The sequence below is a fragment of the Corvus cornix genome, chromosome Z (assembly GCF_000738735.6).
Source record: "Corvus cornix cornix isolate S_Up_H32 chromosome Z, ASM73873v5, whole genome shotgun sequence".
Classification (NCBI taxonomy): Eukaryota; Metazoa; Chordata; class Aves; order Passeriformes; family Corvidae; genus Corvus; species Corvus cornix.
Genome location: NC_046357.1, coordinates 66,728,870 through 66,742,766, shown reverse-complemented (window position 1 = coordinate 66,742,766; position 13,897 = coordinate 66,728,870). Strand labels below are relative to the sequence as shown.

The window sequence follows — 13,897 nt, the reverse complement described above, 5'->3', positions numbered from 1 at the left end:
GTACAACTCTGCCTCACCCTCCTTATCCCTCTATTAGAGGATCATGGTTTAAAGGTTATTCCTCCAGAAGCATCCATCCCTTCCAATATCAAATACAAGTGCAAAGAAAGGGAAGAGGGCAAATTAATATACCTCTTCCTGAAACAAAAGACTGGATTCCTAATAATAAGCAATGAACTTCACAAAACAGACACAGGTAAATGTCTCCACTTTAACGCAGCAGTGCTCTTACTTTCCCTGCTGGGAAAATGATCTTGCATCTTTCCTTTAGGGCAGGTGGTCATGTTATGATGTTCCTGTGCTCCAAACCAGAGTTTATACCCAGCACATAATACAGACACTTACGAACAGCAGTTTGGGGAGGAGGTGCTAACATGTAGTGCTGTTTGGGTCTGTAATTACACACATTTATAGAGAAGATATTATGGGGAAACAGAGAAAAACTGAGCAAAAATGTTATTCCTCTGTCCCATGTTCAGGTTTAAAAAGAACAGTTGCTTTTTAGCCTAAGAAGAAGCCATTACTATGATATAACTATCTTAATGATTCCAATAAAAATAATTTTTTGAGCTAATGGAGGAGAATCTTCAACAGATAAGAACATCAGAGGGTGTCTCATAGACATTATGAATTTTACAGCATTTTGTGGCAGGTATAATTCAGATACCATATGCTATGCACAAAAATAGGGAAATAAAAGCCCAACATGTTTAGATCAGTAGACAAAAAATGCCAAAAATATCTCTCTTTGCACTGAGACAGTAAGAAACACAAAAGACAAAAATGGTTATGAGTCATTGCTAAAATATTGCTGCCTCTGTGAAAGCCAGATAGGGACAGAATATATGAAAGTAACTAGTCAGCATGTGTGAGGGAAGCCCACACCAAGATAAAACTATTCCAAAACACAGATTCTGTGAAATGCATTAAGAGAAGCTTGAGTCTTTTGCAATACTTGACAGAAATAATCCTACTTAGCTTACAAAATCTACAGTACTCAAGCTGCAAAAATTCCTTTGGTTCTGCAGAGAGACAGTGACTTAAAGAAGATAAACTAAAACAGAAACTCATTTCCATCCCCCTGCAAAACTGGTGGCATATGTACTACTGCCAGATTCTATGGAACTGTAAATAAATTCTACATTCTACAGATATATTTTGCCTTTGATTAAAAAAAATATAGCAAGTTTATCTCTTAAGAGACAGAATAGTATTGGTTTGAACTTCTAGTAGAATGGCTGGAATGACAGCATTGCACTGTTGCGCTGATACTTGTTTTCTTCTTCGTAAGTAAGCTTGATTTTGAAACAATATTTCATGGCAAGTGGTATTAGATAAAAAATTTGTTGTCTTGCTAAAATGCAGCACACTATCTGAAATTTTTTCTCCTACATCAGTGTCCATTGTACATGGTCTGACTGCCAGAAGCTAGAGCAACAACTAGGGGGTTTTGATTTTATGGTCCTTAAAGATGAAGGGAGGAGTCTCTGGTTTTAGTCTTCATTTAGTCTTTTATCGAGAAAGTATATCTTTCTCATTAATTCTGCCTTGTGAAAAGGGCCAAAACACATGTCGAAGTGAACTCATAACAAACACTGAAGATGTGACTCCTTCTCCATTTGAAAATGTTTCTTACTGCAAATCAGGTTCAAGGCCGTCTAAGGAACCTGAATGCATTATGTCCATGGGATCTGATGAGGTTCATCCACAGGTTCTGAGGGAGCTGGCAGACAAAGCTGGAAAGCCACTATCCATAAGTTTTGAAAATTTGGGGCAGTCAGGTGAAGTTCATGATGACTGAAGAAAGGGAATTATAACCCCCACTTTTAAAGAGGAAAGTGGAAAACCTAGGGAACTGCAGACCAGTCAGTTTCACCTCTGTGCCCGGCAAGATCCTGGAGCAGATTCTCATGCACACGGAAAATAAAGAGGTGATTGATAAAAGCCAACATGGTTTTATAAGGGCAAATCATGTATGTCAAAGTTGCTACAGCACTGGTGGATAGGGCAGAGCTACTGACATCCCCTACCTGGACATATGCAAAGTGTTTGACACTGCCGCACACGACATCCTTGTCTCTAAACTGGAGAGACATGGACTTGAGGGATGGACCTCTGGGTGGATAAAGAACTGGCTGGCCACCCACAAAGAGTTGTGGTCAAGGGCTCATGGGCCATGTGGAGACCAGTGACAAGTGGTGTCCCTCAGGGGTCAGTGCTGGGGCCAATACTGCTTTAATATCTTTGTCAGGGATGTGAACAGAGGGATCAAGGGCACCCTCAGCAAGTTCACTGACAGCACCAGGCTGAGTGGGGCAGTGACACGCTTCAAGGAAGGGATGGCATCCAGAGGGACCTGGACAGGCTTGAGAGCTGGGCCAGTGCAAACCTCATGGAGGTCAACAAAGCCAAATGCAAGGTCCTACACCTGGGTCATGGCAATCCCAGACACCAACAGCATGGGCAGAGAAGTGATTGAAAGCAGTCATGTGGAGAAAGACTTGGGGGTGATGGTTGAAGAGCAACTCAGCAAGAGCTGGCAGTGTGTGATCACAGCCCAGAAAGACAATGGTGTCCTGGGCTGCATCTAAAGGACCATCAGAGAACTTGAGCACTTCCCATACAAACACAGGCTGAAAAACACAGACTGAGAAAGACTGAAACAATCTCCAAACTGGTCAGGCTGGAGAAGGTTGCATGGAGACCTCAGAGCAACCTTCCAGTATCTGAAGGCAGTCTACAGGGAAGCCAGAGAGGAATCCTTCATCAGGAACAGTCATGGTAAGGCAAGGAGTAATGGGTACAAATTGAAAGACAGAAATTTTAGGCTGGATATTAGGAAGAAATTCTTTACTGTGAGGCTGATATGATAGTGGCTGTCCAGGAAGCCTGTGGCTGCTCCAACCCTGGCAGTGTTCAGGACCAGGTTGAGTAAGGCCTTGAACAAGCTGGGTTGGTGGGAGATGTCCCTGCCATGGCAGAGGGGGTTGAGACTAGATGTTTTTAATGTCTCTTCCAGCCCTTAATATTCTATGATTCTGTAAAATGCAAAACCAAGTCAGGCTTGTATGTTAGGAGGTTTATAAGTAGTCATCCATGACTCTTTATACAGATATGGTTTCAAAATTTGAACCTAACATAGGAATTCTTGAAGAACTTTTAAAGAAGCGGCTCCCATAAATTAAGAGGAAAAGGATATTAAAGTAAGCCACTGAGAGAATGTGTACAAATTGTAAGAAATTTACTGTGTGAAAACATTCTCATTCCAGAAAGGGTTTTGCTGCTAGAAAAAAATAATCGTAAATCATAAATGGTTCTCATCTTATTAAATTACAGTGGTCATGGTGTAATTGATGAGCAGCCTGAACGAGCATCTCTTGTTTCCAAATTTTGAAACCAGAATTTCCTAGTTACAATTCAATACACTAGTTCCTAGTGGCAATTGAGTTGTATTTGATGATTAAGTATTTTGTAAAGTAAAGAATAATGGTTCTGTATACCTGAAGACTCAGCTGCAGAGGTAACAAACTGAAATTCCTCACACATGGCTCTGGATGATGCTGCTCTTGGAAGGAAATCTTGATGACCCTAGAAATCTCTGTACCCTTCAGTGAAGTTAGAAAGGAAAAGCTATCCGAAGAATACGCAGAAAAATCTGTCATTGATTTATTGCCTTACAGAAATGATTTATTCATTCTGGCTTCCAGTTGCATCTCTTAGATTCTGTAACACAATGCAACTATTCAAACCAAAAACTTTGAAGACTACTATTAGGGCAATTCTTAGTATATTGTCCTGAAAATATTCCTTTCATTGCCTAAATGAATTAATCCCTAAAATAGGGATTTCAGGAGGTCATCACACCCATCACCCTGAACCAAAATATTTCTACGTAATAACAGGCAGCATAGATATCTTGCCTAATTTTTTTAGAATAGTCATAATTTCCTTACATAATTCACTCTAAAGAGTTAGAAGAGTCTTTCCAATATGTAATAAAAGAACCCGTCTTTACGATTTAAGTTCATTACTTTTCATCCTGTTTCTAAAAACAAGTTCAAGAGGGGGTCACTGATTGTACTGATTTCTATTAGATCAGTGATTTGTATTAGGCTCCAAGTGAGAAATTACAACTGGGTCATTAACACACCCTGAAATAAAGGAACTTTGTCATGTATTTCACATAAGTGCTAATACAGATTAAAGAGGTAATAACAAAACTGAACTCTCCCAGCCACTTACTGCACTGATTTGACTCCAGACAGAGCAGTATGAAACTTCCATTGCTTTCTTGGCACTCTAATCCAATCACTATTTTATAGCATCTGTAACACATGCATCCCTAGGCACTCCACATAAAAATATAATTAAAACAAACATTACACTGGATAAGCTTTTAGAAACAAAGTATCCTTTTACTGTCCTTTCCTTCTAGTGGAGAGAAATGCAATGATATATATTCAAAGGATTTACTGTGAAAATGAAACCAGGGAACACTTAGAAGACATGACTCAAATTAGCACGATGTACTAATATGCTGATACTCGACATTCACCATGGGGAAAAGACACTGGTGAATCTGATATATTGACAATATTTCCATATTAATTCCTGAAAAAATTGATAGCCAATGCAGCTGAAAACAAATAAGAGCTACAGCATGTGGAATAAGATTAGCTTACCTCAACATGAATGCTGCACTATTCTTCACAACTTGGGAAAAAGAGCTAGGGCAAAATCACAGCCAGACTAAGACAGACGTTCATCCATTAAGGTCTTTATTTAATAGGTTTTTATGTTGGCAATATACCTTCTCCAAAATTGCATTAACCCATGTGAAGAAAAGTAGATTTGAAGCAAACAGCAGAAGTCTGTGCCCTTAACCAATATCCTGTGTATTTACAGAACCATTTCTTTTAATCTAATAATTTTGGTTTTAGAAGCCCAGTGAACACACTCTAGAGAGGCTGAGAAAACAGAGTCATCTTGCATTCTGAATGTTCTGTTTTAAACTTGTACAGCTTCAAATTCTGTTAGGACAGAATTTTCGAGGGGTGCTTTTTCCTGTATTCATTCTAAAAGACACTCCCAGGTTACTGAAGAGCTCTTGAATCTCCATCTTACATAATGTCTTTATCCCTTTACCCTTCCTCTTATGCTACAAAAATAGATATCCCTGTTGAAAAGAGGAATTTGTAATTTTAAAAATGGTTAGGTTGGAGTATTCTAAAATGGCTTTGAAATTGGGACACACAGCTTGATAAAATTAGGACTAGCCTATAAAACTGATTAAAACTCCAGTCCATAATAAATGAATTTTGTATATATGCAAATCAAACAAATAAACAAATCACAAACAATTGTAACCTAAAATTTTGCTACATTAACTTGTGTAAGTCAAAATAGTTATTATCAATCTCCATTATACAGACAGAAAAACCATTTAGATTTTCCCTACATGTCTGAAATGGATAAACTATACCTGTAGAAACATAGGGTATCAGTATAATTTTGTTGTCAAATGTCTGAATCCCTTGAAAGTGTCCCAAAACATAAGAAAAGAATAAAAATACAAGAACAAACAAAAAGGTGAGAATTACAAAATAAGCAAGTGTATAAAAAATAAACAGCCCACCAAAACACATTGGAAACATTAATCATTGCTTTGAGAACAGAAGACTCCAACCTTTTCTTAACTTTAATTTTGTCTCTTTCTGAATATTTTCTTCCCTCACTTGCATCCCTCTACCTTCAAAATATAAAACATGCTGGCATGTGCAAGGGGCAGTCACACTTAGTCAAAAGCATTTAAATTATTACCTTTGCAAGACTAATATACTCATGGCTTTCAGTTTTAACATTGTGATTGCCTTGCAGTCTTCGAAACAAAATAATAGCATTAATTGGTTATAATGATTTCCTTAGATCCTGAAACATTTCTAGAATTTATATAAAAGAGAATATTAGAAGCCCAAGAAATATTTCAGCTCAGTGACATTTTTAAAAACTGGGTTATTTCCTTTCCAAACCTAGTAAAAGTCAGCTCCACTTTAACTAGTTGTATAGCAACAAGAAAAGTAGCTTGTAATGGGAGTTTTAACCTCAGACTTGGCAGATTTCCTGGAAAATACTGAATCATGAAAGGTCTAACATTTATTTAAAAGCAAAATTCAGAGTTGACCACTAAGCTGACCCCTTCTATGTGCACAGTACTGGAAAAAAAGCTGTTCACAGTCCAATTATTTAAGGTCTGTTTGCTAGAGAAACACTACCTTTCTTGCTCTTAATAGGCAAAGTCTTCACCGTCTCTCACAAACACTACTAAGTAATCACGGCAATAGATACAAATGAGGAATAGCAGAGGCAAACATTTCATTCAAAACAGTGATCGGCTTGTAAAGTGCAAGGTCTTACAACTGATTTGGTAAACAAGGACAGTAGTGTGATCACCTATCTGGGAGCAGCAGAGATTTAAAAGCAGAATATGTAGGAAGAAAACATGGCTGTGCCAATTGTCAGGAAGCATTTTCTTTCCCTGTGGTAGAATTAATGAAAAGCATTTGTGGTACTGAAATGACCTAGGAAGATTTCTCTCCATTTTCCCTTTGAGGCTTATGTTCCAGGATTCCTCATTTCTATTCTTTTGGTTTAGCTTGCCTGATGTTTGGTTAGTGTCTGTGTTCTGTTGGTGCTAGAATATAAATTAAAATATGACAAGCATCAGATAGTATGAGCCATAGCAGAGGCCATAAAACAATATTTCAAGTTCAAATGGCAAAATGAATAACTTAATGTAAGGCAATTATCTCCTGCCTGAGATCTACATCTGATAGAACAGAATGTACACACCAATGATTGTTTATTCCTTTACTAACATGGTCAGATAGGGCTATAAACTGATTTTGACTGTGAGAAGGTTTTTTTGTTGTTGTTCTTTGTTTGGGTTTTTTTGGTTTTTTTTGTTTGGTTGGTTTTGGTTTTTTTGGTTTTTTGGTTTTTTTTGTTTGTTTGTTTGTTTTTTGTTTTTTGTTTTTTTCGGTTTTTTTTTTTGTTGGTTTCTGGTCTTCTTTTAAGTCACAGGATCAACCAGAAGGAAGTGGAAGTCATTTATACTCATTTTTTAATCCTGCTTAAACAGTGGAGACACTCAGTTGCCTGCATCTTCATAGATTTTGTAAATGTTATTGTACAGTCATTTCTTCTTCCATCACTGTTGAATCCAATTTGATTCAGACTGTCCATATGTTAAAAAAAAAAAGGTAAAAATGTAAAATGTTAGTCGTGGTAAACATACTCATTGATATGATTTAACTTATGATTTCTTTTACTGGAGAGGAGAACCAGAATAGATTAACTGGAGTTACCGGAATTTTTCAGATGCTGAAATCTCCAGCTTTTCAAAATGCAACAACTGAACTGGAAAAGCTGCTTTTTGAGGGCAGAAAATATTCTTTGCAAGATTTATTGTAATTATTAATACTAATTAATCAAAATTGTATTTTTTAAATTATGTTGTTTCAGACTTGAGGCAATTTTGCATCTTTTCTGGCTTCCCGTCTAGAAGGTTAGTCAGCACAAAGACTTTAATATAAAAAATTTCAAACCAGTATCTTTCTCAGTGAATAGCTGGATGGCCACCTGAAACTGTGTAACAAAATTAATTATTCTTGTTTTCCTTTTACAATGATAAAGGTAATTTTCCAGCACAGCAGTGACTGCACAGTTCTGCTCTTTCTTGTATCCGTAGCAACACATCCTGTTCCCTGTTTCAGACAGTTCAGTGTAATATAAATGTACCACATCCCTTCTACAGGGGTATGTATCACCAGTTCCTTTCACCCAGTATGCAAATGCAAGAGCTGTTAAAGAGTTCATCAGCACAGTATGTCATTTAGGAGGCCAACGGGTGTCATAAGTCCAGCACATACTGTTTAGAGCGATGGTTCAACATGAAATCCATAATAAAACTTATCTCCAGGTCTTGTCTCCGATGGCCACAGCTTCATTACAAACTACTGTTTAGGACCATATTTAAAGAATCAAACAGATTTAAAAATTACTGTTTTGCTGGGGTTTATTTTGACATTTTGAAAATTATAGGGGAAAGTAATTTAAAAAACTCAGGATCAGTCACAAAAACATGAGCAAGACAAAGCTATCATTAGCTTCTAGGAAAATATGCGAAATTAGTATCTCATTCATATTAAATTTATATGAATATGCAGCATGCAAAAGGGGAGTAGAATTGATTTAAAAGATACTAAAAATATTAGATTCTTTTCATTGCTTCATAACCTACAGAGCTGTCATTTTCAGTGAGATAATTCCATCATTGTCTTAAGTGAAGAAAAACAATTTATTTTTAATTTTAGCTCAGGGATAATCTCACTGATATTCTTTGAAGAGTTAGAAAACCAAATATGGAAACTTGCAAGGTATTGCTATAGGTTATATTGCTAGCACATGAAACCAAAATGAAAACCTGCTTATTACATTAAGAGGCAAGAGTTGAAAAGGCAAAGTTTTACTTTCTTGATACTGTCAGTTCTAGGCAAATTTTGTAATTTTTTATATCTATAATATTTAGAATAAAAGCAAAGTAATTACACTGGGTTTCTCAGGTTGTAACAGTAACACTACAGCAAAACTTAACTTCCTTCATTGATATGTTTCTTGGTGTGTTTATGCTATTCAATTTTTGCCCTATCTCACAGCTCTTCATCATGGCAATCTGTGGTTCGCCTTTTCAGAGCAAAATCACTTCTGAGCATCAGATATGACTGCCATTTAGAGATGCGTTCTTTGGAAAGATGAGAGAGGAAGCCTTGAAGATTCTTGCATTTTTCTTCCCACACAATTAGGCTTCCATGAATCAGACCTATCTTCCTACACATGAGCAGAATAAAACCCTACAATGACAGTCAGTTGTAAATCTCTGAAGCTGAAGATCTGTGGGGAACATCTCCCCATTGCAGAGATTGTTCATATTTATTCCTTTTCTGATCAAAAATGCAAGCTAGAACGCCTAGATTATAGAACCATGTCATAAGTCTTCTTTTTTTCAACGGACCTTATATAGTTACCCAGTCAAGGTTAATTTGCTTGTGGATCTCTGAAGATGCTGTCATGGCAAAAAGACAAACCACACATGAGTTTGAAAACAGTTGTTTTAAGTATGTTCTATAGTTGATCAGCTCAGACCAGCCACATAGCTCAGAAATTCTTTAACTACTCTAGTGATTAATCACCTTGATTCCCCAAATAAGCTAATGCAAAAAGCTGTATTTGAATAGACATCCTGGTCCTTTCATCTCTGGAAACCTATTTCCACTGTATTTCCTCCAAAAAATAAAAAATGCCTATGCAAAACAAAAACAAAACCAGAACAAAACCACAAAAAAATCCCATAGATAAAGAGAAAAAATCCCCATAGATCAGTAATTTGGATCTTAATTACATTTTTGGCAGCTTCCCTGGCTGCTTCCAGAATCTCTTTCCCCCCACCTAAATCCATCCGTGGTTACATGAAGAAGAATCAGACAGACCTAACATAGAAGGTCTCCTGTCTGTGAGTCAAAGGCATTTTGTCAGATAGACTGATACTCTCATCAGTTGTCTGACCTGTACTTTCAAAAACTTTCTTCCACCTTAGCCCTGTAATAGGATCCAATATCAGCATGAGTCCTGACAACAGTGACCTGTCCTATCTATGAAGAATCTGAGAGACCATTTCTTCTTATTGTTACCATCACTGTTATCTGAAATCCTCACAATTATATGTGATACTTACAAAGTTAGCACTGGTATTTCCTTATCGATATGAATTAAAGGAGATGCCTCATAAAACACAATTGCCCTTGAAAGAGGGATTCTGATTATCTGGTACTTAAAAACATATTCAAGTTCCATAAGTCATCTAAACCTTCATTTGTTGCATGCTTGAAGCATAGTTTTAAAATACAGTTACAAGTATATGAAAATTCATATCATAAACAAAACTAAGAATATAAAGGAAAAAGGCCAGGCCGCAAACCTAATGAAGATGATACGACCTTTCTGTACGGTGTTAAAAATGCATTCCTTTTTTGAATGATACTATCTAATTGCAATCCATTTCCTTACAGAAGAATATCCAAAGAAAGAGGATACAATAAAATACTTGCTAGATGAAGTACCTGTAACAGGAAAACAATTCTGCCGTTGCATAGACTTGAGGTAGTGGAAGAATAAACACATTCATTATCCCAATTGCATTTCATCATTAAAGAAGTTAACAAAAATGCATATTTGATGAAGCAGTAATGGAAAATATACAGAAACATTTCCACGAAAAGCAAAACCAGAAAATTAACACCTTAGTGAAAGAGTCAGACAGCTTTACAAGGAATCTTTAAAACCCTATTTAAGAAGTTCTACTGATCAGTCAGCTTTTCTCTCTGTTCTAGATAAAGTTGAAAAACATACATGATTGATTAAGTATAACTAAGAAAAATGGTAGAAAGGAACATCCATTAAAAGAGAGCAATGAAAAGACACGGATAGCTTTTCCAAGTGCTCTTTGTTCGCAGTGGATTAAATGCAATTTACCTTCTGAGACAGAAGCCAGAATACAATATCACAGAATATAAATGCTTTATGTTTTTAGAAAGTTGGGGGGAGTGGGGGGGCCGGGTTGCCACTACTGAAATGCTTTTTGTCATAAGGAACAGGCAAGCTATGTACTCACAGTGATTTTTCTGTGTAATTACATTCAGGATGGTCTATTGACAATTATCCACTAGAGACTAAATTTAAGGAAGAAGCATCTCTGACACACTATTCATTACGGCTGCTGGTGTAGCAGTCTAAACTGGGGACAAAAGAGAAAAACAGACTCCAGAGCCTTGTTTCATCCCATGACATATTACAACAAATCTTGTCACCATAGGATTCTGTGCTACAAGGGACAATGGCAGACTACAACAAAAAGCTGTCTACAATAAAAAACTAGCCACAAGGTAGTGCATAACACTAGACCATTAAAAACTGATCAAAAATTTTAAATAGTGATAATTCTTACATATCTTTTGTATATTGCACCTGTCAGTTCCTATTTGTCTTCCTCAAAAGACTTCTCAGTATTCCAAAAATATTTAGGTAAGAACTAAAAAAAAAATCTGATGATCAAATAAATTATTGTGTCCCCCTGCACAACAAATTCAGAGAACACTGTGTTTGAGCAGACCTGTTGCAGTATACAACTAAAATGTTCATTCAAGTCAAATATCAAAGGATGAACTAACAAGTGATGCAGACCCTCCTGCTGATATAAGCTGTAAATAACTTTTTTTGTGTGTGTTAAGTACATATATGTGTTGTAATGGGGGATCTGAGGAAAAATGCCTCATAAGTATTCATTACGCCAACTTGCACAAGCCATAGAAATATCTAAAACTTTGCATAGCATCTTTTTCTTATTACTTCTCATATGATAACAAGCTGCTATTGGGACATTAGAGAGGATGAGCTTACACCTGAAGAGTTAGGTGTCTTACTGCAATTCACTATTTGGAGAATTAGCATTCAGCTCTTAAAGATGCATTTTAGGCTTCCTACAGATAGGAAAAAAGGTCTCACAGTTGTAATGGTAAAAAGAATAGATAGTATGTTTGTATGATCATTGTGGAAGGGATAAAGAGTAATAATATAAACAGTAGTTAGATCCATGATGTATTTATGGGTCATAGAGAATGGTATTTCTATTGGAGATGAGTTCATTCTTCTGTAGAGTTCACTGGAGAGTATTCTAAAGGAGAAAATTGTCCTGATATTTTCTCAAGGAATCAAATTTATTGCGAATTATTTCAAAGAATCAATTAATATTAAGGGAACAAATCAGCCCACTTACAGAACCAACAGCAAAGTGAGATACAATGTTTGCTTAATGAAGACAGCAGAAAGAAAATCTTAAGAGTAATGTTCATTATGCATTTTCTGCTACAGTGACAATATATCACAGGCAAGACTACTGATGTGTATGATGTGCTATGGACAGACTTCCTGAAATCACTGCATTTTTTGCACAATTCTAAGAAAAATGATGCTATTTATGAAACAGAATGAAAGACAGCACGTTCATCTTTCATCCATGTAGCATGAAATTTGCTGTAGAGATATCTGAAGCAGGGATGTGAGGACTGGGGTTCTGGAACTGACCTTTACACATCCATCAAATGTGTGGTATGAGTATGACTTCATGGTGTTGAATGCTCGTTTCTTATGAGCTCCTTTTGTCTTTCTCTTACGACAAGGGAGTTCCATGGCCTCGTTTCCAGCCAAATATGACGTGAGAAGAAATGAGTATAACAAGCCCCAGCAAGCAGGGATAGAGTGTAATCAGCAACAACCAACAGGTGAAGTATCTGCAAAGGTATGCAGAAAAATCATCAGGGACCATCTTTATGGTGATCTCTGGCAACACCTGGCTATAAAACTAACAGTGGTAGAAAGTGTGCAGGTGTCCAACACCACACAGGAGAAGTATATCCAGAGAGAGGAATGGTAACACACAGAAGCTAAGCTGTTGCCCAAGCTAAGACTGGTCTGAGGGAGGGCCACATTCCCTGAAGCTCAGTTGTACCACCTAGTCAGAGTGGGAATTGGGGAAGGTCTAAGTTGATGATATGTGCCAGTGTGTGAATGTGAATGAGACAGTCTCCCTGACATCACCTTCTACCCACTTGGTCTACCTTATAAATCAACAGTGCCATATTGTTTGGTTTGCGTCACCTCTTTTTGCACTGTCTTCACTAAAATTCCACATCATCACTAAAACTCAGCCAAATTAAAATGGCCCCTACTAGACCCAGGCTGCTCTGGAGTTTTCCATTAAACAAAATCACAGAATCCTTAAGGTTGGAAGAGACCTTCAATATCATCTAGTCCAACCACCAACCCAGCACCATTACAATCACCCCTAAACCGTATCCCCAAGTGCCACAACCAGACACCTTTTGAACACTTCCAGAGATGGTGACTCTACCACCTTCCTATGCAACTTATTCCAGTGCCTAAGCACTCTTTCAGTGAATTTTTTTTTCTAATATCTAATCTGAACCTCCCCTAATGCAACTTAGGGCCATTTCTTCTCAGCCTTTCACTTCAGACTTGGTGGCAGAGACTGACCCTCACCTTGCTACAACCTCTTTTAGGTAGCTGTAGAGAGTGATGAGGTTCCCCCCGACCTTCCTCTTCTCAAGACTACACAAACCAAGATCCCCAAGTCAGGATCCCAAAACTTACCATTGGGAGTCCCAAAACTGGACACAGGATTTGAGGTGTGGCCTCACCAGTGCCAAGTACAGGGGGACAATCCCTGCCCTGGTCCTGCTGGCCACACTGTTGCTGATCCAGGCCAGGATGCCATTGGACTTCTTGGCCACCTGGGCACACCCTGGCTCATGTTCAGCTGCTGTCACCAGCACCCCCAGGTCCTTTTCCTGTGGGCAGCTTTGCAGCCACTCTGCCCCAGCCTGAGGAGCTGCCTGGGGTTGTTGTGATCCAAGAGCAGGACCTGGCACTGGGCCTTGTTGAACCTCACACCATCGGCCTCAGCCCATGATCCAGCCTGTCCAGATCCCTCTGCAGAGCCTTCCTGCTCTCCAGCAGATCAGCACTCCCACCCAGCTTGGTGTCATCTTTGAATTGATTGAGCGTGCACTTGATCCCCACATCCATATCATTGATATAGTTGTTAAAAAGGACTGGTACCAGCACTGAGACCTTGGGAACGCCACAAGTGACCAGCCACCAGCTGGACTTAGTTCCATTAGCCAACACAAACATATTGATCTATGTTCATAAGTAAACTAGGCAGCCCCGAGTTTGGAGATAAAATCCTGTCTAGCCTCTACATATT

At 37.9% G+C, this 13,897-nt stretch overlaps 1 long non-coding RNA gene across 2 annotated transcripts; it reads right to left on the bottom strand.

The window, feature by feature from the left end:
* Positions 1–7,036: 7,036 nt before the first annotated feature.
* LOC109143671 lies at positions 7,037–13,322 on the bottom strand. Of its 2 annotated transcripts, XR_002043977.2 has the most exons (4): positions 13,282–13,322; positions 12,196–12,401; positions 9,071–9,121; positions 7,037–7,234 (listed from the first exon to the last, which is right to left on the bottom strand). It is a non-coding gene; the product is annotated as an uncharacterized LOC109143671 (long non-coding RNA). The 2 variants fall into 2 exon arrangements; XR_002043976.1 differs by lacking the exon at positions 7,037–7,234 and having other exon boundaries at positions 8,433–9,121.
* Between the last annotated feature and the right edge of the window lie 575 nt (positions 13,323–13,897).